This window comes from Malus domestica, chromosome 04, assembly GCF_042453785.1.
Source record: "Malus domestica chromosome 04, GDT2T_hap1".
Classification (NCBI taxonomy): Eukaryota; Viridiplantae; Streptophyta; class Magnoliopsida; order Rosales; family Rosaceae; genus Malus; species Malus domestica.
The window spans coordinates 26,397,578-26,411,773 of NC_091664.1; the positions used below are offsets into that span (position 1 = coordinate 26,397,578).

At 38.3% G+C, this 14,196-nt stretch overlaps 1 long non-coding RNA gene across 1 annotated transcript; it reads left to right on the top strand.

The window, feature by feature from the left end:
• The first annotated feature begins 8,196 nt into the window (after window positions 1-8,196).
• On the top strand, window positions 8,197-8,620 carry LOC114824420 (uncharacterized). Its single transcript, XR_011580182.1, has 2 exons — window positions 8,197-8,271; window positions 8,390-8,620. It is a non-coding gene; the product is annotated as an uncharacterized lncRNA (long non-coding RNA).
• Window positions 8,621-14,196: the final 5,576 nt, after the last annotated feature.

Here is a 14,196-nt window from a genome sequence, read left to right on the forward strand (position 1 = left end):
ACATAGCGTTAATACCTGATAAGAATGTCCAAAGGCTATTCCTGTTAACTTAGCCTGGTTTTCTCTTGGCCAATTCTCCATCAACTCCTCCTGCTTAACCTCAATTATTTCAGTTGGCACCTCATTCCTCCCCCTCTTTTTACTGACTTTAATCTCATTTGCACTAGCAGCGGGGATGGCTGGCACAACAGTCCCAGACCCACCAAACCAATCATTCCAAAATTTCCCCTAACCTTAGCATTGGCACTTTCCGAATGTGTTTGCATTTTATGAATGGCCACCTATGTTATACATGCAAATAGTAATCAAAACATTTATCTGATGTTTTTTACCACATTCAACAACTTAATTACACTCCCACTGTTTTGGTTGGAAGTTAATTAGAATAGTCTTCATTCCATCGACATCATTTCCTTTACAATTTATGCTAAAATTACTTGCAAAATGTAATATGAAAGGTGTTGATGCACAAAACCGGAAGTCTTAGTACAACGTAAATCCGACCGTAAATCTGCAAGTAATGTAAATAACACAAGATCTATCGTGGTTCACCCCAAGGTTTGGGCTACGTCCACACTGATTGTATTGTATTTCTCTGAGAAGTGAGGGAGAGAGTGTGAGAGCTTTGCTCTATATAGGAGAGGCTTAGGGTTTGTGAGGGTGAGGAGGCCCTTTTATAGAATAAGGGCTCCTCCCCTAATTACATATTTGCCCCTTCCTTTATTACATAATTACATTTAAGTTCTCCGAATATTTATACGAGGTCTAAATACGAGGCCCTATGGTATAAACAGTAGTCCCTCAAGTCTTCAGTCAAGAGAGTCTTTTGGCTGGAGACTTAAAATTCAGTCCATGTGTGGGCCGAAGTAACTAGATACTGTCTTGAACTGATGCTCGATATGAGGCAGTGCTCAATCTGAAATGACGCTCAACTAGAAGTAGCACACGCTGCGAGGCTGCTCGGCTCGTGGCTTATATTGCCTTGGATGGCTCGGCTTGCGGCGTTTGAAGGTAAGGGAGTCCCTTTTATAGAATAAGGGCTCGCTCCTCAATACATGAATGATGGGCTAGAGTTGATGCTCTCTAATGATGGTGAGGGAGTCTCTTTTATAGAATAAGGGATTGTTCCTCAATACATAAATGATGGGCTAGAGTTGATGCTCGCGGCGAGGCGGTTGCTCAGTAGGCGGCGATGCTCTCTAATGGTGGTGAGGGAGTCCCTTTTATAAAATAAGGGCTCGCTCCTCAGTACATGAACAATGGGTGCTCTCTAATGAAAGTGAGGGAGTCCCTTTTATAGAATAAGCGTTCGCTCCTCAATACATAAGTAATGGGCTAAGTCCCCCAAATATTTTTCACGAGGCCCAATTGAGGCCCAATATGCAGTCCCCTAAGTCTTCGGTCAATAGAGTCTGTTGGCTGGAGACTTCAAATTGAATCCATGTATGGGCCGAAGTAGCGGTTGTTTGGAGGCGGTATTTGTATACCCTGCACTGAAGCTTTGTAAGTGAAACTTTGAAGCTGGAGCTCTGTAAATGAAGCTTTTGAAGCTAGAGCTTTTGTAAATGAAGCTTTTAAAGATGTAGCTCTGTAAATGAAGCTTTCAAAGCTAGAGCTTTTGTAAATGAAGCTTTTGAAGTTGATTGACATGAGTGATGCTCATGAATGTTTGATTGACATGAGTGATGCTCATGGATGTTGACATGAGTGATGCTCATGAATGTTGATAGGAGTGATGCTCATGAATGTTTATGTATGATTGATATAAGTGATGCTCATGAATGTTTATGTATGATTGACATGAGCAATGCTCATGTATAATATGAAGTACTGGGCGTACTTTTGATCACCTAGTTGGTGGCATGAAGGAGAGTACGGGTTGTACATTTCATCACCTGTTTGGTGGTAATAGCGGCAAGTTGTCGAATAATTTTGGAGTACTGTGCGTACTTTTGATCACCTGGTTGGTGGTAGTAGCGGCGGGTTTCCGAATAATTGTGGAGTACTTGGCGTACTTTTGATGACCTGGTTGATGCTATTTTGGGCTTATGGGCCTTCGCCCTCCACAACATGCCAGCCCTTTTTTTTTTTTTTAGCTTTGCCTTTTTTTTTTTGGTATTATTACCCTCTGATGGAGTTTATACAGATGTCTCCAAGAGATAAGAAAAATAAATTACATCATACATCTGTCAAAAAAAATAAATCACATCTTTCTGGTGGGGTGTTTATTCCTTGCTTTTGCAGTGTCTTTTACTTTCTCTTTTGCTGATGTTTTTCTTGATTTCCCCGTTCTTTCTCTATCCATCTTGATTTGTAAGATATCTTTTGCCAAACCCACTTGCTTTGGTCGTGCCCATCCATTCTCTCTGTCTCTGTCTTTTCCTTTTTCTATTTGCTTTTCTGTTCCCACTGCTTTTCTCTGGATTTTTAAAAATAGGAAAATGCATCCGTCGACAAAAGCAAAAGTATAATCTTTCTAATTTAGCTTTTGCTTTTGCTTTTACTTTGCAGAGTGCAAATGGCACTCAAGTTCTCTGTTTCCCCATGGATTTCCTGGCCGTCAGTGTTGGTTTGAGCAATCATGACCTCAAGACCACTGCCAGCCAAGGCACTCATGGTCGACTTCTATGCATCGAAAAGCTTCACCTTCTGAATCCCACTATCCTTTAGCATCTGAACCACCATCTCCGGCGGCAACTTATGGGTTGCCATCGTTCCCCAATTCACACTAAGATCTTCCACAACACGAGAAAAACAAAGCGACCTCGTTTGGGCAAATGGACATTGTACTGCTTGAAAATGGTGCAAGAAGGCTGTGGCGGAGGACATGCAGAGGTGGAAAGCTGCGGCGGCCGTTCAGTTATGGTGGGGGTGAAGCTGTACTCGAAGAGCAGAGAGCTGCTGATGTGAGCTTTTATCAAGGTGGGTCAGCCTGGTGACGGTGGGTCAGCCTGCTAACGTGGGCGTAGGCGTGGTCAAGGGGTGGAAGATTCCCTCGCTGCCACTATGGATGACGAAGGCATTTCCTTTGGTGGTGAATCTCTCAGTGGCGTACTTGTGGACCGATGCCTCCGCGTTCAAAACGCAGAGCAGAAACACAAGGAGAGTAGGAGCTGGAGAGCATCGCATTATAAATTCAAATCCCTAATTCCCAATTCCACAAATCTCGAATCTAAGAGACCTCGAGGAGAATGAAGTGAAGGTTTCTCTGTGTGTAGGTCGGAGGCTGGCCGGCGGGAAGATTGCTACTGGGCACTTCACGTTCAAACTCCACGGGCAAACCCAAGAAGGAGAAAAGGGCGAGACCGAGTCTTTGAAAAGAACATTGAGGAAGCTTTAGAAAAATTTGGGTTGTTAAAAGGTAGGTAGCCTGCGTTCAGAACAAACAAAATGATGCCGCACGACCAGATGTCGATCTTCGCGCCGTCGTACCCCTTCTTCATGAGAATCTCCGGCGCCACGTACCCGGGGGTCCCGCAGAGTGTCTGGATGAGACCTTCGGACTGGACCTACTCCGTCACAGCGCTCAACCCGTAGTCTGAGAATTTCAAGTTCCCGTTCTCATCGAGGGGCAGATTCCTGGGCTTCAAATCGCGGTGGTACACTCCCCGCAAGTGGCAGTATCCGACGGCGGAGAACAGCTGCTAAAGTACCGACGGCTGAGATGCTCGCTGAACCGCCCCTTGGAGATCTTCGTGAAGAGCTCGCCGCCCTTGGCGAACTCCATGATGAAGTAGATATTGGTTTTAGTCACTAAAACATCGTTGAGCTTCACGATGTGCAGGTGCCCAAGACGACGAACAATTCCTCCCCTTGAATTCACTGCCTAAATCAACAAACAATCTGTTAGGACGAATTTCCATCGGAAAAATCTCAACGGTGTCGTATGGATTCGAAACAGAAGAAGTTCGAGAACAGATTTTTGAGTTGGGAAAGAATTGAGAAACAATTGTGTTTTTTTTTTTTTGGAAACAGGTTTTGTTGTCGCCATTTTTGGGTGGTTTAAGAATGAAGCAAAAAAGCTGGGTTTTTTGGGTTTGAAATTCGGAGAATTTTCTGGGTTTTTGTGATTTTGCATATTCACGGCGGAGGTGAAAAATTGAGAGAAAACCGACATAACTTTTCGTGTCGATTCTCACAGACGGCGCCAAATGTTGGTGCACAAAACCAGAGGTCTTGGTACAACGTAAATCTGATTGTGAATATGCAAGTAATGTAAATAACACAAGATCTATCGTGGTTCACCCCAAGGTTTGGGCTACGTCTACACTGATTGTATTGTATTTCTCTGAGAAGTGAGGGAGAGAGTGTGAGAGCTTTGCTCTAGATAGGAGAGGCTTAGGGTTTGTGAGGGTGAGAAAGCCCTTTTATAGAATAAGGGCTCCTCCCCTGATTACATATTTGCCCATTCATTTATTACATAATTACATTTAAGTCCCTCGAGTATTTATACAAGGTCTAAATACGAGGCCCTAAATATGGTATAAACAAAAGGTTTAGTTGGCATGTTAACTTTCAAAAGCATGAGATGAACGACAATGAATGTGCATGATATTTTTTTTTATTCTACCGTGTTGTCTTCATATTCTGTCTCAAAAGCCTTCCTTTTTTTTTTTTTAAGGAAATGATAGAATTTCATTGCCATAATTAGCCACTTACACAGATGTTAGTTGGGTACATATGCTCCAGTGATCAATTTCTTGATCTGGAGTTAATAAGCACAAATTACAAATAATTGAAACCCCTAAACGGCTATCACACAAAGCACACCTCTACAACGAGGAGTCACGAGATTGATATGTCCCATAAACAAGACGTGACATACCAAGAATCGAAACCCTCACCAAAACCATCGCTAGACAACAAGGCTACAAAATTGCAAAACCGACACAAACCAGTTGCCGAAACAACACTAACCAGTCATAATAAACTAGACTAAAAAACAAAAGGACAAGGTGATGTGTCCACAAGGAGATGCAACTGCAAGTTGGCAGTAGGCGTAAGGAGCATAGGTAGAGGCAGGTGTAGAAATGTCGGGAGGAGTGCGAACACCAGTTGTGGTCGGGACGAACTCAGAGAGGTAGAGAGGAAAGGGTTCCAACCAGAGCCACCATAGTCGTCGGAACCGGAGTTGGTCGCAGTAGTGGTAAGAAATAACGGTAACGACATAGGTGGTAAAGGGGTTGCCAAGCCAATACCACCCACGTCATTGAACTGCCATCCTCACCACCACTACAGACCCAAAGAGGACAAAACGATAGTTCTAAGGGCAGAGCCCTCGGATGTCCAAACAACCGAGAGACAACAATTGGTAAATATGCACACCAACACAGATCTGCAACCACCATTTTACCCAAGACTCGCAAGAAGGCGAGACCCCAAAACCCGGCCAAACGAGGCCCAAAAATCTACACTAATCCGAGAATAGAATCCACCAATCCTCTAATCTTAGTGGAGGACAAGGACATACAAAGGAAGACCACCTGCAACTTCACCACACAAGTGAGATTCGTAGCTTTCACGAGGCAAGAAGCAGAGCTGCCACAAAACTGGGCACTAAAGGTAGAGCAGCCACACAAGAGTGTCACCACCATGAAATCAAGCAGATGAAGATGGATTTGACCCACCAACAACCACAAATTCAACCTGAAATCACGAATCATGCCTCAATTCAAGGAAAATACCTCAAGATAAGGCAAGGGACGAAATCTAGGTGGGAGTCACCAGAGCCATGCCCATGGCAACCCATAAAATGGCGCGGAGGGGGGACCTGTGAAAGGAAGAGAAAAGAAAAGAAAGAAAAAAAGTGGATAGGAGAAACGAAATCGAGGATATGGGAAAAACAGAATGGCAGGGAGGGTGAAGATTGGGGGAAGATGGGAAGGGAAGAAGAGCTAGAAGGGGGAGAGATGGGATGTCGTCGACTCCAAGCCGTAGCAAGGGACCGACTCCACTCCGTAAGAGCAACTCCACCCATGGAGTCTTCCCCCCTAGCAATCCACTATTGAATCCACCCTTTTGAACAGTAACTGCCTTAAATGAATAGTAACTGCCATTAATGAACAGTAATTGCCATTTGCATCTCCACCCTTGGAGCCCTCCCCCCAGGCAATAGGCAATAAAATATTAGTTTTTTTGTTTGTTTAAATAATACAAAATAAAATTATTTGTAATTTCGGATAAGATTTTTTAAATCGTTCTCGTTGCGCCACGTGTCATTTTATAAAAACAAACAATTATTTAGCGATGGATTTCGATAAGATTTTTATCCAATGTCATCGTGCCACGTGTCGTTATTTTTTGAAAATCTATGATGATAGATTTTGATCAGATTTTAACTCGTTCAAAATTGCGCCACGTGTCATTATCCGAAAAGATAATTATTGGAAATCGATTTCGATAAGAATTTTATCCAATGTCATCGTGCCACGTGTCGTTATCTTTTGAGAATCTTTGACGATAGATTTTGATCAGATTTTAACTCGTTCAAAATTGTGCCACGTGTCATTATCCGAAAATATAAAATTATTGGAGATCGATTTCGATAAGATTTTTATTCAATACGATTGTGCCATGTGTCATTATCTTTTCAGAATCTTTGAGGATAGATTTTGATTAGATTTTTAACGAATGACGGCATGCCACGTGGCCTCATCTACAATCCGATCCTTTTCTGAATCGTCCATATAATCCACCATCCATTCTCACAAATCTCACACCAATTTTCTCAACATCTTTATCTCATTATTCATAATTTCGGCTTCTTCTTCACCATCCATCCTTACAATGTCTTCTTCTTCATCAAGGATGATGTGGGAAATCGATCAGCAAGATGAGGAATTGTTTAACCAATCTGAAGGAATGTTCAACCTTCAGATAGCCGAAAATGAGATGGAAGAGGATGAGGAGCGTAGAAGGAGAGATGATGAAACAAGAATGGCCAGAGCCTCACATTCCCGTCGAGTCATCCAGACTGTTGCTCAGATAATACAAACAAATAATAATAATGAAATTAGGTCACAAATAAATATTGCAAACAAATAAATAATACAAACAATTAGGTAACAAATAAATGAAACAAACAAATAATTATAATCAAATTAGGTAACAAAATTATAATACAAACAAATAATTATAATATATTCTTACCTCATCCGCATAATTTGCCCCACTTCGAACATTATTACTAGCTTGTGTCAAGGCATCTCTCCACGTACTAAAGGAATGGCTAAGTATTTTCCAACGACTGGATATCGATTCTTTGGTTCTTTTCCCACTCATTTGCTCAACAAATTTGGTATGAATTAAACTCCACATTTCTCGCAATTGCATCTCATTACCCGTAAGGGAATTATGAGTAACTTCAACCCAGCTAGTGCACAACGCAACATCTTCAAGAAGTGACCAATTAGAACCTGCATCAGTAGCCATTTTGTGGAAAAAATGTGGATTGAAACTTTGAGAGAAAGATAGGAATTTGATTGAAAGTAGTTGAGAAAATATGAAATTGTGGTGTAAGGTAGATGGAGAAGAAGTGGTATTTATAGAAAAGTAAAAACAAATTTTTACAATTTTTTTTCAGATTTTTTACAATTTTTTCGGATTTTTTACAATTTTTTTTTAAATTTTTATTCAAATAATTAATCTCTGCCGTTGGATTTAAAATTTTTGAATTCCAGCACTCCAGATTGTGTCACGTGTCACAATGGTAACTTTTCTTAATTTTAAAACTATTTTTTCTTTTTTTTTTAAATTTATAAAGCAGATTAATATCAACCGTTGATCTCAGATCGAACGTTTGATATAAAATCAGCTTTTTTTTTTTTACCATTGTAAATCGGACGGTTCTTATTAAAGAACCGTTGGGATCTAACGGCCCATGGGAAGCCACGTGGCTTCCCAACGGTAACTGACGCGCGGGCCATCCCCCTGAAATCATGTCGGGCGATGCGCCCCCACTCGCGAGTGAGGGGCACGCGCCTGACATAAAAAAAAAAAAAAAAAAAGGCCGGACCCAACCCTTGCGTCAGCGTGACGTCACACGAGCTCGGGGGCCAGGCCTGTCAACTTTCCACGGGCCTCCGACTCGGGCTCCCACCCTCACTCGGGCCCGTCCCCGCTGGAGCTGCACCCACCGGCCCGAGGGCCCTTTCTCCTCGCCTGTGGCCCGAGCAACCAGCATGGCTGGCGTTGCTCTAATAAGGGACCGACGGCTAAAGTGGTTGCAGATCTAGGGTTTTGGGCAAGAAGGAGGGCAACAACTTGAGAGAGGTGGAGACGATATCTATCTCAAAAGTCTTCCTTAGCTTCTCTTCATCTATCTCAAAAGCCCTCCTTGCATGTTTTAGCTTTTCAGTACAGCTTTTAACTTTTGGATATTTTTTTGCAGTTTACCACATATTTGGCTAAGTGGAAAATAAGTTAGTAATCATGTATGAGTTCAGATTCCTTGAATGCTCAATATTTTAGTTGGAATCGAGTGATGTGCTTTGTGTTGTGTGATGTGATTCAAAGATAGTTGGAATTGATTCCTTGAATATTTCTCACTTTTCTTTTTCCAATTTTGTAATGGAGTGGTGTGATGTGTGCCTTCTTAGTTCAATAATTAAGCTAAGTACCATTTGGAATTGAGCAAAATAATTGATAGAAACATAAACTAAATCCTTTGGAATGTATTCTGAAGATTTATGCATCAATTTTTTGTTGCAGACCTATTCATTGGGCCTTCGACAAAAGGGAAGGTGGGGAAAGTGTATTCCTGGTAATGAAAAGAAAAGGATGAGCCAGTGACAGAAGTTTGTGAGGATTCGATCTTTCAAAACAAATTCTTCCCTAAAAACCGAAAATTCCATTGGGTTACTAATTCATGTTTAAATTTTCATTCTCTTCCCCTTTTAAACAATATTTTTCAGTTGTGTATGAATTGTTGCTTTCACTTTGTTTCTTTGGTGACTCAAAATTGTAATATTAACTTGTGCTCTTTTATACTTGCGTTAAGTTCCAGTTCCAAGTTCATATGCATCTCTAGGTTCATTTCTTTCATTTTTAGAATCCTCAAATCCAATGGTTATCAGTTTTCTTTCATTTATGTTTTTCTTTTAGTAATTTATGTTTTAATTTTTCGTTCTCTTTCAATTTTCATAAATCTGAGTTTTTGAAAACACACAAAACTTTTGATGCTTTTACACACTCATTGTTTTCAGACCCATTTGTCCAGGTTCGAAGAAAAAGGAAGCGGGGAAAGTTGTATTTTTGCCATAGATTTTCTGTTGGCAGTGAGCCTTGAAGAAAATGGAAGGTGATAACAGCGGAAGATGTGGCTTTTTGCTTTTGGCCTTTTGTTTTCTTCATTTTGCTAAATGTTGAGACTTGAGAAAAGAACTTCTAATGTTGAACACCCCAATTCAATGTGAAAACGTAACCTAATCATGTTAGCATACAAACTTGACTTTTAAACATTTGACAATTACATAATGTTCATATATAAATTAGAGGCATTCACATTAAGCTAACTCGACAGGAAACATATCTCATTGGTGCAATAGAAAATGTTGGCATTAAACAATGAGGATCTTTTTCCCCATCCGTTGCTTGACAAAGCTCATAGAAAAATATTTTACCTTGTACAATGGAGAGCAAACTAATCAACACGCAGCCATAATCATTGCAAAATGACACATATTACTGTGTAGAAAAAGAGAACAAAAATTAGTTGAAAGCTTCATATATTTCTGTCTACTTAAATCATTACTTTACATAAAGTGAAAACAAAAAACATAACTTTTTAGAACGTGCATGGTAAAAAAAAGTTTCTCTTCGTACAATACATTTAAAATATATCTTAACAATTACAATGAAAAAAAAAACTAACACAATACACTTTTAGGGGCGCATAGCACCCGTGATGCAAAAACGCCTATCGCATGCACATTAGTGCATGTGAAGAGGCTAGTAGGTATGAAATTGTAATGGCATTTCTTAGATACGTTTGACATGGTATGTATGTTCATCGTTTCTTTATCTCTAAAAAAAGTTATATTAAATAAAACTGATAAAAGTCACCGTCTATGTGTGTGTTTAAATTTATGACAATTAAAAAAAAAGAATTTAAATTAAGAATTTAAAAAAGGAAAAGTAGGAGGTGGGAGAGAGAGAGAGAGGAGAGGAATAAAATTATAGTTACGTGTAGGTGAGAAAAGGAAAGCGAAAACAAAAATTTGTTTATGCGAAATTATTTTAATGTTCAGATTTATCTTGTTAATTTTCTTTCAATTAAATATAAAGAAGGTATAGTAATAATTTTGTTGATTTTTGGTTCACAAACAAAGCTCCATAAATATGCAGGTTTAGGTTTGCAATACGTTAGGTTGCGCTCAAACGATGAAATAAAATTTGTAAAGATAATGTGTAAAAGGATCGAGTGTTTGAAAGCTATATAGGATTGTCAATGTGTAAGATTATTATTCAAGATATTTCTATGCTTTACCAGACTTTAACTTTATCAAGATATTAACTTGTAAGTAGGGGTATGGTATCATGATAGTGATCTTAATATTTATGTTTAGTGTATGTAGTTAGGCCATCATGGGAGATTTTTTTTTTTTTTTGAACAAACAATATTATCTATACTAAATGGGAGGGGGTGGATTTATAGTCTTACTACGGGCTATCAATAATGTGATTACCTAAGACCTCTCACTTACAAGTAAAGATGAATACTACTAGACTGTAGTACTAAGTAATAAGTCATTATGAGAGAGTTAGATTTGTTAGTAGTCACTTTCATGTTGATATAGAGGCATTCATCGTTAGGAGTTGTTTTTACCTACCATGTCGATATAAAGGTCTTTATCGTCGAAATTTGGTTAAGTTTAATAGCTCTTTTGTGTCACAACTAGTGACGTAAACATTTCTATTCACTTACAATAAAATCATATCAACACAACATACATTAAAAACACCTAAAAATGGTCCTGCCAACTAGCAATGCCACCAAGCAATGGAAAGACAATAAATTTAGTAATGGCTAATTGCTTTGGTGGAACCAAAATAGGCAGTGCAGTTGTCTTCTCTAGCACTAGGGCTTAAGCTTAGATGTTCATATTTTAAATGAAAGCTTAAATAACGTAAACCACACGTTTGAAGGGATTTATTCATCGTTGAAAAATGACCAAGCAAAAAAAAAAATGATGAGAGAAAAATAGCATCCTCAATGAGTAAGACAAATAAAAAAGAATAATGTGAACAAAAACAAATTGCTTTACAAGAAAGATAAACTATTTAACAACCACGGGATGATCTAGCGGTTGGGGACAAGCTCGAAGAAGCATTTAGAACGGGTTATGGGTCTATTTCATTGGCAGAATCGATCACATCCATTCAAGACCTCACGGATCCCAAAAATGTGATGACAAATTCCACAATAATGAGAAATAAAAATTAATCGTTCGATGTCGCCTAGTAGCTGTGTACGAATTTCAGGCTCATATTTAACATAAAACATCTTGGGTTTGATTTATGGGGCTTGTGAATCATACAATGGTGTCCAATGAGAGGTTGAAAGACCTCTGTATATTGGGTACCAAAAAAAGTGGACTAATTTGACGAAGTTACAAACTTGTCCTCTTAAAAAAAAAGTAAAATGAAAGATTTTCACTTGAAATTACGTGTCTAACTGTGTTTTTTCTTGTTTTGTTTTTTTTTTTTTCATTCATTAATCGTCAATTCTGCACACGCAATGCAATATTTTGGAAGCTTCTAAAATACCAATTTCATGGAATCATGGCATATTTGCATCTGCGGTTTGACTAATCATGTGTCCTTTGGCACTGTTTTAAAAAGTGCTAAAAACCCTAATCAACATTTCTTAAATTGAGCATATCATAAAAATACTAATACTCCTTTCTAACATAGAACATCACTTATAAATGTAAGCGCTTTCATTAGACATATATAAAAAAGTTATTAAAAATCTAAAAGCTTTTAGAAAAAATAATTTGAAACACTGTTGCAACTAAGCACTCACAACTTCTTATGACAGATGTTGGTAAAAACGTTTTTGGTTTTTTGAAAATATTTTTAGCTGTTTTAGCAACATATAAATTGCCATTATTCAAGAAGTACCTTAAAATGCTTTTAGGTTTTTAATAAGAATCTGGTTTTGCTTGAGTAGTTGTAACAAAAACACTTTCCTGAACAAAAAAACAAAAAAAATTGTAGACAAATATACATCCGACATTAACGATTAACAAATGGGTTGTTTGCTTATAATCTAATATCCTAGTAAATAAGGTATTGAGTTTTGACACATACGTTTTGGATTCAAAACTCTCATTTTTTTAAATTATTGTAATAGTTTCGAATTTTTCTCATTTTTATCAATAATTTATTATTAAAAAAAAAACACTGAAGAGCCAATGTCTTTTACTGTTGACACGTACCCAACCCCTACATGCATATAAAGACATCGACAGTGACACAAAGCAACATACACATGCACGGCATGCAACTATTTCATATAGCCAAGGACACCGACCTCTCCAACTCTCTTTGCCTTTGCCTCTGCACTTTGCTCATTTTTTATTAAATGGTCGTGCAGTTTGGTAAAGGCAAAAGGGTGTGATATTCACACTAGAGAGACAGATCAAATATCCACTTTTAACAATACTGATACTGTTTTCAACTTAGTAATTACCATCTGTATAATCTGTCAGGTGTTGGGTTTTATCACAAATATGTTAGTTGGAGTGAGGTTATGATATTTAAACTCTTCTTTTCTCACTGATACATTCAATGTGGGACATCTCATTGATACGGTCAATGTGGGATATTTCAACACACCCCTTCACGTGAGACCCAATTAGTAGGTCACACGTGGGAGATTCACACATCGACAATCACGTGAAGTCAAGGGGACTCACCCTACACGTAGGGTCAAGGAACCCACCATCATCGCGTGGTGCCAAGGGGACCCACCCATCATGTGGTAGTACAGTATGGGCTCGCTCTCTGGCTCTGATACCATGTAGAATTATCAAAGAGAAAGGTTAAAGGTCCACTTTCAACAATACCAATAATGTCCTCAACTTGGTAATTACCACCTGCACAATCCATCAGGTGTGAGATTTTATCACAAAATACCTCGATGTTAGTTGGAGTGGGGTTAAGATATTTAAACTTTTATTTTCTCATTGATACGGTCGATGTGGGACATCTCATTGATACGGTCGATGTGAGACATCTCATTGATACGGTCGATGTGAGACATCTCATTGATACAGTCGATGTGAGACATTTCAACATTAACGATATAATGACATATACTAAATCGTATCATTGACACTAGTATATGGCTACACAAAGTGTCTATGAAATGTATTTTTGTTCTTAAAATTGGAGGAGAAAAGAAAAGAGTGAGAGAGAACATGGGAGTGGAGAGAGAGGGAGAGAAGTTTAATTTATTTATTTTTTAATTTACGTTATTGTCCTTAACTTTTTAGTTGTGATAGAAGACTAATTAGTCTTTTTACCCTCTTTTGGTTGACAAAGAGGGTTATATTAATATGTAGTTTAAATTTTTATTTACAAACGATAGTTAATAGGTTAAATTGTTAGTTGTTACGGAGAAGGGGTTTTAGTAGAGCTCAAACACACACCACGATGTATGTGCATAATTGTTTTCTGCCACATGTAGGTGAAGAATTGAAAAAAACAAAAACAAAAAAATTTAATTTTTGCGAAATTACATTACTACTCATGATTTATTGTGTAATAAAAGACCAAATTATCGCTTTACCATTTTTTAATTGACAAAGAGAGTTATAAGTAGTTTAAATAAAATAGGATTTTTATCGCAAATTGTCCCTGAAATTGACCCCCCAAGATGGTCCATAAAATTGAAAATCAATCAATGTTGTCCCTGAAAATGGGTGTTGCAAATCAATATAGTCATTCCGTTAAAAATTCTGTTATGTGATGACATGGCATATAACTGGATTCCACAAATCTAATTAAATATTGCCACGTGGATTATAAATATTTAAATAATTAAAAAGCAATTTTTATCTTTTGTATAATTAAACACTTAAAAAAGGAAAGAAAAAAAAAACACATCTCCTCCTCCCACTTGAACGAGAAAAACTTGTGTGGGGCTTTACTTACCACTAAACATTGCTGAGTGACACTTCAATCCAATCA